Here is a 12,597-nt window from a genome sequence, read left to right on the forward strand (position 1 = left end):
CAACAACGTTTTTAAAACAATGCTGATTTACTTTACATTTATCCAGAATATTAAACCCCAGCCCAGTTACATGGGTTAGTAACATAACCAGAAACAAGCTTCATCTATCAGAATGAACATGGTTCAGCCCTCGAGGTGATTTCAGCAATAACAGCAGAATCCAACCCCTGCAGTCATAAGTGAACTCGCTGGTGCTTCAGTAGTTTGGATGAATTAGTGATTCCTTCCCACACATGGAGCAGACGAACGGTCTATCCTCAGTGCGAACTGGCTGGTGTTTCAGCAGTTTGGATGAATTGGTGAATTCCTTCCCACACATGGAGCGGACTAACGGTCTATCCTCAGTTTGAACTCGCTGGTGAGTAAGCAGATGGGATGACAGAGTGAATCCTTTTCAACACATGGAACATGTGAACGATCTCCCCCAGTGTGACTGCGTCGATGAGTTTCCAGCTGGGACTGGTCATTGAATCCCTTCCCACAGGCCCACAGTTCCACGGTTTCTACATGGTCCGGGTGTCCTTGTGTCTCTCCAGGTTGGACGATCAGCTGAAGTCTCGCCCACGCACAGAACACGTGCACGGTTTCACCCCGCTGTGAATGGTGCGATGTTTTTTCAGGCTCTGTGACTGGTTCAATCTCTTCCCCCAGTCAGTGCACTGGAACACTCTCACTCGGGTGTGTGTGTCTCGGTGCTTTTCCAGTCACACTGATGTTTGAAATCTCTTCCCACAGACAGACCAGACAAACAATTCTCCTTCCACATTCAAAGGCCGCTAATATTCAGGTCCTGGTGAATGGAGAGACTCTGTCAGAGCTTGAGATGATGTTTCGTTTGAGTTTCCCGTCTTCAAATCCTCCCCTTCTAATACCCTGCAAATGGAGTTTACAAACGTCATCACTGTAAATAGAGGATAAAAATTCAGAACAGAAAATTCTAGTATCTATGGAACATTCTTTCCTCTCCTTTTCCCCCAAAGCTGTAAATCCCCGTCTCACACACTCCTCCTCCTCACTGTGCTCATTGTTTGAATTTTTTTTTTACTCGTTCACGGGATGTGGGCGTCGCTGGCGAGGCCAGCATTTATTGCCCATCCCTAATTGCCCTCCAGATGGTGGTGCTGAGCCGCCTTCTTGAACCGCTGCAGTCCGTGTGGTGACGGTTCTCCCACAGTGCTGCTAGGAAGGGAGTTCCAGGATTTTGACCCAGCGACAATGAAGGAACGGCGATATATTTCCAAGTCAGGATGGTGTGTGACTTGGAGGGGAACGTGCAGGTGGTGTTGTCCCCATGTGCCTGCTGCTCTTGTCCTTCTAGCTGGTAGAGGTCGCGGGTTTTGGAGGTGCTGTCGAAGAAGCCTTGGCGAGTTCATCACTTGGTCACTTATTTTTTCTTTCCACCTCTCCAAATATTTTTTCGTCCTCCCCTTAAAGTGCAAACTCAGACTATGGTTCAGTTCCACAGTCACTGGTTGCCACCAGTTTGCTGCCCAGGTGTCTGAGCTTTGAGTTTGAGTTTGTGTCGTTCACTGATGGTGTTCTAACCCGGTACCGGGGTCACTGGATCGCCATCGAGAGCAGGAGCCCTGGTGGATTTTACACCTGACATACCCCAGCGGCACTCAGTCTAGTTGTATTGTTCCATCTGGTATCAAATAACTAAGCACAGAATATGGATTAAACCCGGGTCATTCCTGGTCTGTACATGAGACTTGTGAAAACCTTTAAACAAATCTGTCTTCTGTCACTGCAAAAATTCTGAAATGTTTCCAAATGAAAGAAGGGAGTTAAACGGATCTTTAAGAAAAATCAGAGTTTTTTGAGGCACTGAGATCTCAAAATTCTAGCTCTCTCCCCATAAACCTGCATCCATCAAACCCCATCCCATTCGCTTCCCATATCCCAAAATGAAGAAGTTTGAAGCCATTTCACCGAATACAGAAGGCGCCGACTGCTGACACGAAACATGTTACCACACATCACAGGCCGGTCGGTAACAGAGCACGCCCATCAACCGCCCCGCCCACAACAGAGCCCATCAACGACCCCCCCCACAACAGAGCCCGCCCAGCAATACCACCTCCCACCACAACAGAGTCCGCCTATCAACAACACCCCCACCACAACATAGCCCACTCCCCCCCCCGACAATAAAACCCGCCCATCAATATCCCCTCCCCCACAACAGAGCCCACACCCCGTCCCCACGACAGAGGCTGCCCTTCCCCCCATAACAGAGCTCGGCTGTATTCCCCCTCAGAAATGAGCCCGCAAATGCTCCCCACACACACAGAACCCGCCCTTCCTCCCACCTCACAATAAAGCTCGGCAATAATCCCAATCACAACAGAGCAAACCGATCCTCCCTGCACATCACGGAGCCCACCTGATCCTCCCCGCCCATCACAGAGACCACCTGATCCTCCCGGCCCATCACAGAGCCCACCTGATCCTCCCCGGCCATCACAGAGCCCACCTGATCCACCCCGCACATCACGGAGCCCACCTGATCCTCCCCGCCTATTACAGAGCCCACCTGATCCTCCCTGTACATTACAGAGCCCACCTGATCCTCCCTGCCCATCACAGAGCCCACCTGATCCTCCCCGCACATCACGGAGCCCACCTGATCCTCCCCGCCTATTACAGAGCCCACCTGATCCACCCCGCACATCACGGAGCCCACCTGATCCTCCCCGCCTATTACATTGCCCACCTGATCCTCCCCGCACATCACGGAGCCCACCTGATCCTCCCTGTACATTACAGAGCCCACCTGATCCTCCCTGCCCATCACAGAGCCCACCTGATCCTCCCCGCCTATTACAGAACCCACCTGATGCCCCCGCCCATCACAGAGACCACCTGATCCTCCCCGCCTATTACAGAGCCCGCCTGATCCTCCCCGCCCATCACAGAGACCACCTGATTCTCGCCGCCTATTACAGAGCCCACCTGATCCTCCGCGCCCATCACAGAGCCCACCTGATCCTCAGCGCCCATCACAGAGCCCACCTGATCCTCCCTGCCTATTACAGAGCCCACATGATCCTCGCCGCCTATTACAGAGCCCACCTGATCCTCCCTGCCTATTACAGAACCCACCTGATCCCCCCGCCCATCAGAGAGCCCACCTGATCCTCCCCGCCCATTACAGAGCCCACACGATCCTCCATGCCCATCACAGAGCCCACCAGACCCTCCCCGCCCATTACAGAGACCATCTGATCCTCCCCGCCTATTACAGAACCCATCTGATCCTCCCAACCCATTACAGTGCCCGCCAAATCCCCCTTGTCATTTAGTGAGCCTACCTGATCCTTGCTGTCCATTACCGAGCCCATCTGATCCTCCCGCCCATTACAGAGGCTATCTGATCCTCCCTGTCCATTACAGAGCCCATGTAATCCTACCCCTCCCACATTGCAGACGACAGCACATCCTCTCTGCACATTAAAGCGCACCAGACACAATTATCCACCCCACGACCCACAGCAGATCCTATTTGATACTCCCTGTCCATTACAGAGCCCTCCTGATGTCTCTCTCCATTACAAAGCCCACCCAACCTCTCTGACCATTACAAAGCCCGTCTCAGGCTGGATTACCCAATCGACACTGACTGTATCTATACTGACGTTGACCCAAACTCCTCATGGTTTCACGAAATAGCCCTTCGCCAGCGTCCTGTCCGACTAATTGTATCTGTACTGACGTTTACCCAAACTCCTCATGGTGTCATTCAATAGCCCTTCGCCAGCGTCCTGGCCCACTAATATTATCTGTACTGACCTTCATTCGGAAATGCGAAGTTATACAAAGACTTACCGAGAATCCGTCTCGAATGGCCGCTAAAATAACCACAATCCCTTGTGTTTCAGGAACCCCCTTTTTAATTCATTCATTGGACGTGGGCGTCGCTGGCACGGCCAGCATTTATTGCAGGGGGAGTGGAGGGGAAGATGAATTTGTTGGTGACATCACGCTGGGGATTGTGGAAATGGCGGACGATGATACCTTGAATGTGGTGGCTGGTGAGGTGAAAGGTGAGGACAAGGGGGACCTTATAGTGCTTCTGGGAGGGAGGGGAAGAGGTGAGGACAGAATGCAGGAAATGGGACAGACACGGTCGAGGGACCTGTCAACAACAATGGAGGGGAATCCTCAGTTGACAAAAAATAGTAATATCGGAAACATTGGAAGCTCCCAGTGATCCCACAGTGTCCCACCGACCCCATGTTGTCCCAGTGATCCCACAGTGTCCCTGTGGTGCGACAATGCCCACAGTGATGCCACGATGATCAAAAAATGATCCCACAGTGACCCAGTGATCCCAAAGTGCTCCCAGTGATCGCACAGTTAACCAGATACAGCTCACGTGAGCCCCATTGAGAGCCACCTCCGGTGAATGCCTCGGTCATTCCCCTCTGGAGAGAAAGCCTCTTGTCTAAAGATTCGTCCTCCCAAATTTTAGCTTTCCACGTCTTCATGTTACAGCATTTACACAAAAAAATCCTCTGCAGAGAGTTAGAATGAGATAAAGGAATTGATTAAAATCAAAGCAAGGGATTAAAAAGGCACAGCAAGAGCCCAGATCGAACTCACACTCACTCACTCACGCACTCATTCCGTTACACAGGCAATCTCTCAGCAAACACCATTGACAAACGAAATCCCCATTTACAAAGCAGATAATCTAAAGAGGAGAGAGAAAAGTTGGGAATGGGGAGAAAGAGAAAGACACTCAGTACAGCCTGAAGAGCACATGTTGCTTCTCTCCACAATTGAAGTTTGCAGGTTTTTTTTTTTCTCCTGCTTTGCCACGCACTCACAAACTCCCCCTTAAACGTGCCGGTCTGTCTGTCTGTCCTTGTTAGCGTTTGCTGCAGAATCCAAACGGTCCCTGTGTTCGTTTTCCCTTCTGTTCCTGGAGCAGGGAATAAAACGCCTGTAGTTTGTGGTCAACTTCCAATTTGTGGCTTTTTCCAATTAGCCAACGTGTTAAAACAAATTCTAGACATTCAGAGGTGCCAAAACAATAAATCGTTTTTAAAAATCTAATCCACAGCAAGATCCCTCACTTAGTTTCAGGCTCAACCTCTCACTAACATTCATTTACACAGAAACAAAGCCCAGTTTATAAGGCAGATGGATCTAAAGTGTGAAAGATTGGGAAATGACCTTGATAGACAAAAACAACCTGTATTTATATATTATAACAACTATTACAAAAAGCCCCCATTCGGACCGTGGGGAAAGAGCAGAGGAGGAAACAGGACTAATTGGATTGTCCTTTAAAGGAGCCAGCACAGGCATAATGGACCGAATGACCTCCTCCTGTGCCGTACCTATGATGATATTGTGAACAACAGATTCACTGCCCTGAACTGGAAACAAAATGGCCCGCTGCACGGAGGTAATTTATTGAGGGACAAGTGGCCATGTTAAAAAAAGTGTTATCATGAAGTTTAAACAAAATAGCCGCCCTGAATATGAAACAAAATGGCCGCCAGTGAGGCAGCCGTCTTACTGATGGGTAAAGCGGCCACCTAACTGAGGGACAAGGCGGATGCTTGTTGTGTTGAGAGACACGGAGAAGGTTCATTTGCTGCTCCTGTTAAATCACAGTTCCACTCTAGTTAAAGATACAAACTGAGTGAGACTGGAACTAGTTGCTGTTAAACATAAGTGCAGTCGTGCAGTGAGGGAATTAAACAAGAAAGGGTGAATTTCTGCAAAGAAAATGTACATTTAACATTTGGTTATTTGAACATAATGCTTACGGAGAAGGAGAGACCAGACATTCAGAGGAAAGGTCAAATTACTCATTTTATGTAAAGAATGTCGTTGTAGCTTTTATTGAATAAATCAGATTAAAGTTGGACTCAATCTAAATATAGCTCTGATCTGGGATTTAATTTATTTCTCCAAAGTTCATATTTTTCTTTAAGCTGAAACAATAACAATATTTGTAAAGTAACAGAGCAGGAGAGTGCTGCGGGGTCCTGTCTAGTTTAGCAAAACTGTAGAAGGGTTAAGAGTACATTGTGATTTATTACAGAATCCAATAACTTATTGGGGGAGTTTCACATGGTACAAATGTAGGAATAAAAAAAGGTGCAAAATGATTTTAGACTTCAATTTGCAAAAGGTTTAATTTTACATTTAACTTAATGAGCTATGTTGCCGAAAGAAACTTCAGGCATAAACCTTGGCTTGATGAAGAAAACAATCATTTATTATTGTTAGTAATACACTAGTAAAAATGACATTAGAATTTATCAACATCTTGGGTTTAAGACCGATTTAGAATTGCTTTAGCAACAATAAAAAAACACATCCTGAATCCCCCAAATCCATAACCGTTTGGAAATCAAATGTGCACCTTAAACTAACCCCATAACGAAAGTGATATGCTCATGGTTGGCTCAAGCTTGCTGGGAAGGTTGCAGATATTTTTTGATTGATACGGTAGTTGTGTAGCGTGCATTTCTCATGTAGTCAGGTCACCTGCTTCACAGGCAATCTGTAAACCTGCATGGAGGCACCAAGCTGTGTGTTAGTGAGTATAATGAACAGTTCAGCTGAGGTGGTGCTGCCAGGAAGCGAAATGTGAGGATGGGACAGTCGTGGTGGATCTGTGCCTCTCCCCACTCAACTTCTGTGCAGCTTATAAAATCCGTTTGAATACAGAACCACGCCTCTGGGACGATGACTTGTCAACAATACGTTCTTACAAATGCAACCCACGATTGATTGACACCAAATTTGTTTTCTCTCAGTGTCCACAACTTAACGAAATTAAGTCCGCAGGTGTTCTAACTACCTCTAGCCCCCCCTGGAATCGTTCTTGTTGACATGGTGATCTATCCTCCGCTGTGTGATCTTCTTTTACAATGTGTCATTAACAATCCGATTAACAGTCCTTCCACCTTTTAAAAGTCATTTACCTTCAGACGTGCTGAAGCCGATTTAATATCAGGCTTTCGTTTATCGGAAGAATGTTTGCCTCACAGAGCAGCTGCGAATCTCCCACAGAAAATAATGGTCAGGGTCAGGTAAATAAGACTGAGTGATTTTATTGTGCAGCCTCCAGGTATCACCTTTCGAACTGTCAAAATTAAATCCACAAAAATGTAACCCCAGAACAGACATGAACTGTCTGGCCTGCTTCATCTGTTGCTGTTCTGCTAGTCAGCACCCTCACACTCCAGGCTGATCATACAGTTTATTTGGCTATTTAATGGTTTCTGCCTCTACCTTGCTGTCACGTTTTATCTTTGTTCATGTTTCTACGTGTCTGTCCTCTGTGTATATCGTTTATCTCTGTTTATCTCCTGTGTGTTTTTCAATCTTGTTTTTTACATTTCTACTTTAATTTCTGTCTCTCTGGTGCTGTTTGTATCTCTATCTTTTTCTTCCTGTTATTCTTGGCTTTTTTCTATGCGCCTCTCTCTCTGTCTGCATGACGCTGCCTATCTTCTCTCTTTGCCTTCTCTGTCTCTTTTTCACATCAGCTTCCCTGCCCCTTTCCCTCGTTGTCTCTCCCTCTCTCTGACTTCATCCGTCTTTTTATCTTTCCACCTCTCTCTCCGTATCCTTCTCTCTCTTTTTATTCCCTCTGTCGATCTCGCTCTTTGTTTCTCTCTGTGTATCTACTTTTCCGTTTTCCTTTTCTCTACCTCGTTCTTCCTTCTCCCTTTTTTCATCCGTCTTTATTTCATTCTGTTTATGTCCCACTCTCTCCAGCTCTGTTTCTGTCTACTTCTTTCTTTCTGTTGCGAGTTGACTTCCCGATCTCTTCTTTTCATCTGGTTCTGTACTTCATTCCATTTCTTTCAATCTCGGTTTGAATTGTCGTATTTCTCCTCCTCTCTTCTGTTTTCTATTTTCTCCTTGCTTTCTAGTCCTCTTTCTTTCTCTATCTTATTGTCTTACTTCATGTCTGACCCTCTCCTCCTCTGCCTCTCTATCAGTCTCTGGTTATTTTGAATTGATTTCTTCTGTCTATTTATCTCTCCGATTCTAGCACGTTGTAATTCCTCGTCAGTGTATCTTTCTCTGGTTCCATTCATGAGTGCGTTCTCTCTCTCTCTGACACATATATATATATATATATATAATATATCTCCGCTTTTTTTCTTCCTTTATTTTTCTCTCTTGTCTTAATAAATCTCCTTATTTTTCTCCATCTCTGCCCCTCTTTGATTCGATCTCACTCACACAGATTGCCACACCCCTCCGCCTTTTATGTGAATCTGTCTTACTTTTCTTTGTATTTTGATCATTATATTTCTTTTGTCGTTGTGTTCTCTCTCCGTGTCTTTCTATTTTAATTTTTGTCTCTCTCCATATCACTTCTTTTCTCTGGCCCACGTGCTGCCTTCCCTCTGTTTCTTCACTTCATGCTTTTTCCTTTCTGTGTTTATTTCTGACTATCGTTGTTTGTTTCTCCGGCAATATCTCTCTCTGTCTTTATGTCTTTCTAGTGGTCTCTCATGTTTTTTTTTCTGTCTTTACCTTTCTCCTCCTTAGTCACTGATTATTATTATGCATTTTCATTCTATTCCTTTCTGTCTCTCTCTTCCCTATTATCTCTCCCTCTATCTCTATATCTGTTTCTGACTTTGACTCTCCCATTCTCTCACTTTCACTTTCTGCCTGCCTGTTTTATTATGTCCCCTTGTGTAACTGTGTCTCCTCCTTTCCATGCCTCCCTCTCTTCCTTTCTTTCTCTTCCGCTCTCTCTCTCTCATACACACACACAAACACAGGCACACACACACACACACACACACACACACACACACACACACACTCCAGAAGCAGCAGTGAATATCCTACACGGTAGTTCGACACAATTCAATTACTTGATAATTGAAACAGAATTCAGGAGAACATGGACAGACTGGTGAAATGGGCAGACATGTGGCCGATTAAATTTAATGCAGAGAAGTGTGAAGTGACGCATTTTGGTAGGAAGAATGGGGAGAGGCAATATAAAACAAATGGTACAATTTTAAAAGTTTTGTAGGTACAGAATACTAAGGGTTTAGGTACACACAACTTTGAAGGCGGCAGGACAGATTGATAAGTCTCATTAAAAAGCATTGGCTTTATAAATAGAGACATAGAGTTTAAAAACAAGGAATTTATGCTAAACCTTCATCAATCACCCGATATGCCTCATTCTGGGCACCACACTTTAGGAAAGACGTCAGGTTCTTCAAGGGGCTGCAGGAGATACATACAAGAATGGTACTAGGCATGATGAACTGCTTTTATGTGGAGAAAGTGGAGACGCTGGGATTGTTCTCCGCAGAGCAGGGAACGTTAGGGAGAGATTTAATGGAGCTGTTCAATATTCTGAGGGATTTTGATGGAATAAATAGGGAGAAACTGTTTCCATTGGTCCGAGAGGCGGTTATCAATTTTCACAGATTTAAGATAATAGGCAAAAAAACCAAGGGGAGATGAGGAGGCTTTATTCTACGCAGCGAGTTGTTAGGATCTGGAAAGAACTACTTGAAAGGGTGGTGGAAGCAGGTTCAATAGTAAATTTAAAAAGGGAATTGGATACATACTCGAATGGGAGAAAATTGCAGGGATATGGGAATAGAGTAGGGGTGTGGGACTAATTGGATATGTCTTTCAAAGAGCCGGCACCGGCACGATGGGCCAAATGGCCTCCTTCTGCGCTGTAAGATTCTATGATTCCATTTATGTGATCACTACGGGAGGAATGTTCGACGGCCGGAGATCAAGAAAGTTCATTCCCATAAGTCAGGTGAGAAATGTTGGTCGGGATAAATTTAAACCCATATTTATAGAGAGGGAATTACATATAGGGGGATTATAAAATGATTATATTTTGAAGCATTATACGGCACCTGCAACTGACCATTTCACTAGTGGTCTCCATACCCAACGCTCTGGTTCTCTCTCTCTCCTTCTCATGCTCTGTTTTACTCTCTCGGCTTACCTCTTTCTCTGCCACCGCTCCCACTATCTCTCTGTTTCTTGGTCTTTCTCTCTCTCCCTCTCAGTCTGGCTCTCTTTTTCCCTGTTTTCTCTTTTTTTTTGGTTATGGTGTGTTCATGTGCAGTAAACCAAAAAAAAAATAAGCGTCAAATTATAATTTTATAATATCGGTCCTGTTTTCTCTTCTTGTTTCACTCTGTCTTTCTTTCTCTCTGTATGTGTGTCTCTCTCTTTTTTCACTCTCTGTCCCTCTGTCTCTCTGCCTCTCCCTCTCTCTCTATCTCCGTCTCTCCCTCTACCCCCGTCTCTCTCTCTATCTATCACTCTCTTTCTCTCTATGCCTCTGCAACTGTCTCTCTTTCTGTCTCGCGATCCCTCAGTCTCTCGAGTCTCTCTCGCTTTCTCCCTGTCACTCCCTGTCTCTCTCTCCCCCTGTCTCTCTGTGTCTCGATTCGTCTCTCTCTCTCTCTGTTTCTCTCTTTCCCTCTGTATATCTGTCTCTCTCACTTTCTCCCTCTCCCTCTCTCTGTCTCTCTATATCACCACTTACGTGGAGTGCACCGATTCCGATCAGGCCCACCGCAGCTACTTTGATTGCCAGATTTGCCCATTTTGCAGGGCGGTCATTTAGGATAAGTACATTTGAGCTGTTTAATGCTGCCATTTTGATCAACAATTCAAATGTTGTCTGCAAAGCAAATCCTGCCTCAATATATCAGATAATCAATAAAATATAACATCAGAATCCGATTTAAGATCATTTCATGGCTCTGTGCTGCTAATTTAAAATGTACTTTCCGTCCCCTGGGAAGTGTGGAGGATGGAGTATGAAATGGGATTCAGTTCTCCTGCTTGAAACCCTTCAGCTCTTTCTGTGATCTCACTAATTTAACAATTAGATTGAGTGGGTATTTTACCGCGTTCTTCAGCTCCTCTCTGAATTTAGTCTGGGTCAGGACATAAATACACGTGTTTGTGCAGGAACTGAGAAGCTGCAGCATAACTGATGTGTTTTCTGTGATATAAACAGGGTCAGTGTAGGAGTAATAATACCGAATGTCTGTTACTCGCAGATGAATGTAAAATGCAACCCGTGGCAACCATAACACAATAAAACTGCCCGATATACTGAAGAGCAAAATGATGGATTTCTTTCGGTTCTCCATCTCTGGATCCTTGTGAATCTCTCCATTGCTCCGGCTGCGGAATCCCCCGCGGACTCGACTGGAGATTAAAATACGTCTGACTGTCAGAGCATTGAGCAGCAAAATCAGACAGAACGGAAGGAAAGGAGTTAAAGTGAGGTGAAACATGTCAAATGCGGCCCATGCAGGGGAAGTAAGGTAGCTCAGTTTAAGCATGCAACCCAGGGGAACATTATGCATTATAACTCCAGGTTCATATGTAAAGTACCAGGGGAGACTCTCTAAACAGCCCAGAACACTCACTGTTCCCAGAACCACAGCCGCCGTTTTCTCAGTGCAATATTTAATTTTCAGCTTCTCATAACAAATGGCCACAAATCGATCAAAGGTGAAAGCGACTGTTAACCAAACAGAAACAACCCCGGTTGCATAACTCAAGAAAATAATAAAACTACACACGGGAGTAATGAACAGGAATGAACCTCGGAAATAAATCGCACCAATCCACCTCAATATCACACCAGCTGTAACGACCAGGAGATCGGCCACTGCCATTGCCAACAGATAGCGACCAATACATTTGGAGAGACCGCACTTTCCTCGGGACAGAATCACAATCGCCACCAAGTTAACTGTAAGAGAGAGAGAAAAGAAAGCGGGGAAATTACTGATCAGACTTGGAGCCAAAGCAGCAGTTTGGGAGGATCTGGGGTGAAATTTCCCGCTTTCTTGCTGCATCGAACGGTGGAAACTAGTTCATTGAATTGGGCAGCGTTTCCGGGCAGAGAAATGAATTGGGAAATCGATACAGAAAGTGAACAAAGTGAGCACCGTGTCCACTGGAAGGGCCGAGTGAGGGCGCAGTGTCGGTGGTGAAGGAAGAAGGGGTTTTACCGAGTAGGAATAGAGCGCATTAAAGCCGGATTTGGCCTCTAGACGGACGGGAAATGGAGCGAATGTCGGAAAGATGAGGGGACAGGAAGATATGCGGCTGGTTTGTTGCTCTGGGTTAAGACAGCCGATAGAGGCTGGCAGTAAACGGGAAAGGCAGCTGGAGACCGAGCCAGTGAGTGAGATTGGGAAGCAGATATGGAAAATAACATGTCGGAGCTGGAGGGGAGTCAGGAGCAGATGGTTTGGGAATGTTGATCAACTGAAGCAACTGATGAGGAGACAGATGATTCAATTGCAGTGAGAGGAGAGGCTGGGATTCACATGGAGAGACTGCAGCAGAGCGTTAGAGGAAATCTAATCTTTAAGTCCCAATAACACAATCCAACTCGGAGAGTTAACAGTTCATTTCTGTGGTTATTGGTGTCAGGGAACATGTGTTGGGTAAAAAAATGTGTTAATTAACATTACTTTGAACATTCAATTAAAATTAAATTTAAAAGTATTAATTAAATCGACCTTGTTTTTTATTGAATCCTTCCGAGCTTTAAAACTGCAGTATCCGAATAATCCAATGCGA

General features: G+C 45.4%; 1 long non-coding RNA gene across 2 annotated transcripts; it reads left to right on the forward strand.

Annotated features, from left to right (window-relative positions):
- The first annotated feature begins 292 nt into the window (after nucleotides 1–292).
- Nucleotides 293–12,208, forward strand: LOC137315151 (uncharacterized). Of its 2 annotated transcripts, XR_010961325.1 has the most exons (4): nucleotides 293–358; nucleotides 3,882–4,046; nucleotides 9,658–9,787; nucleotides 11,055–12,208. It is a non-coding gene; the product is annotated as an uncharacterized lncRNA (long non-coding RNA). The 2 variants fall into 2 exon arrangements; XR_010961324.1 differs by lacking the exon at nucleotides 9,658–9,787.
- Nucleotides 12,209–12,597: the final 389 nt, after the last annotated feature.

Source organism: Heptranchias perlo, unplaced genomic scaffold (assembly GCF_035084215.1).
Source record: "Heptranchias perlo isolate sHepPer1 unplaced genomic scaffold, sHepPer1.hap1 HAP1_SCAFFOLD_54, whole genome shotgun sequence".
Lineage (NCBI taxonomy): Eukaryota > Metazoa > Chordata > Chondrichthyes > Hexanchiformes > Hexanchidae > Heptranchias > Heptranchias perlo.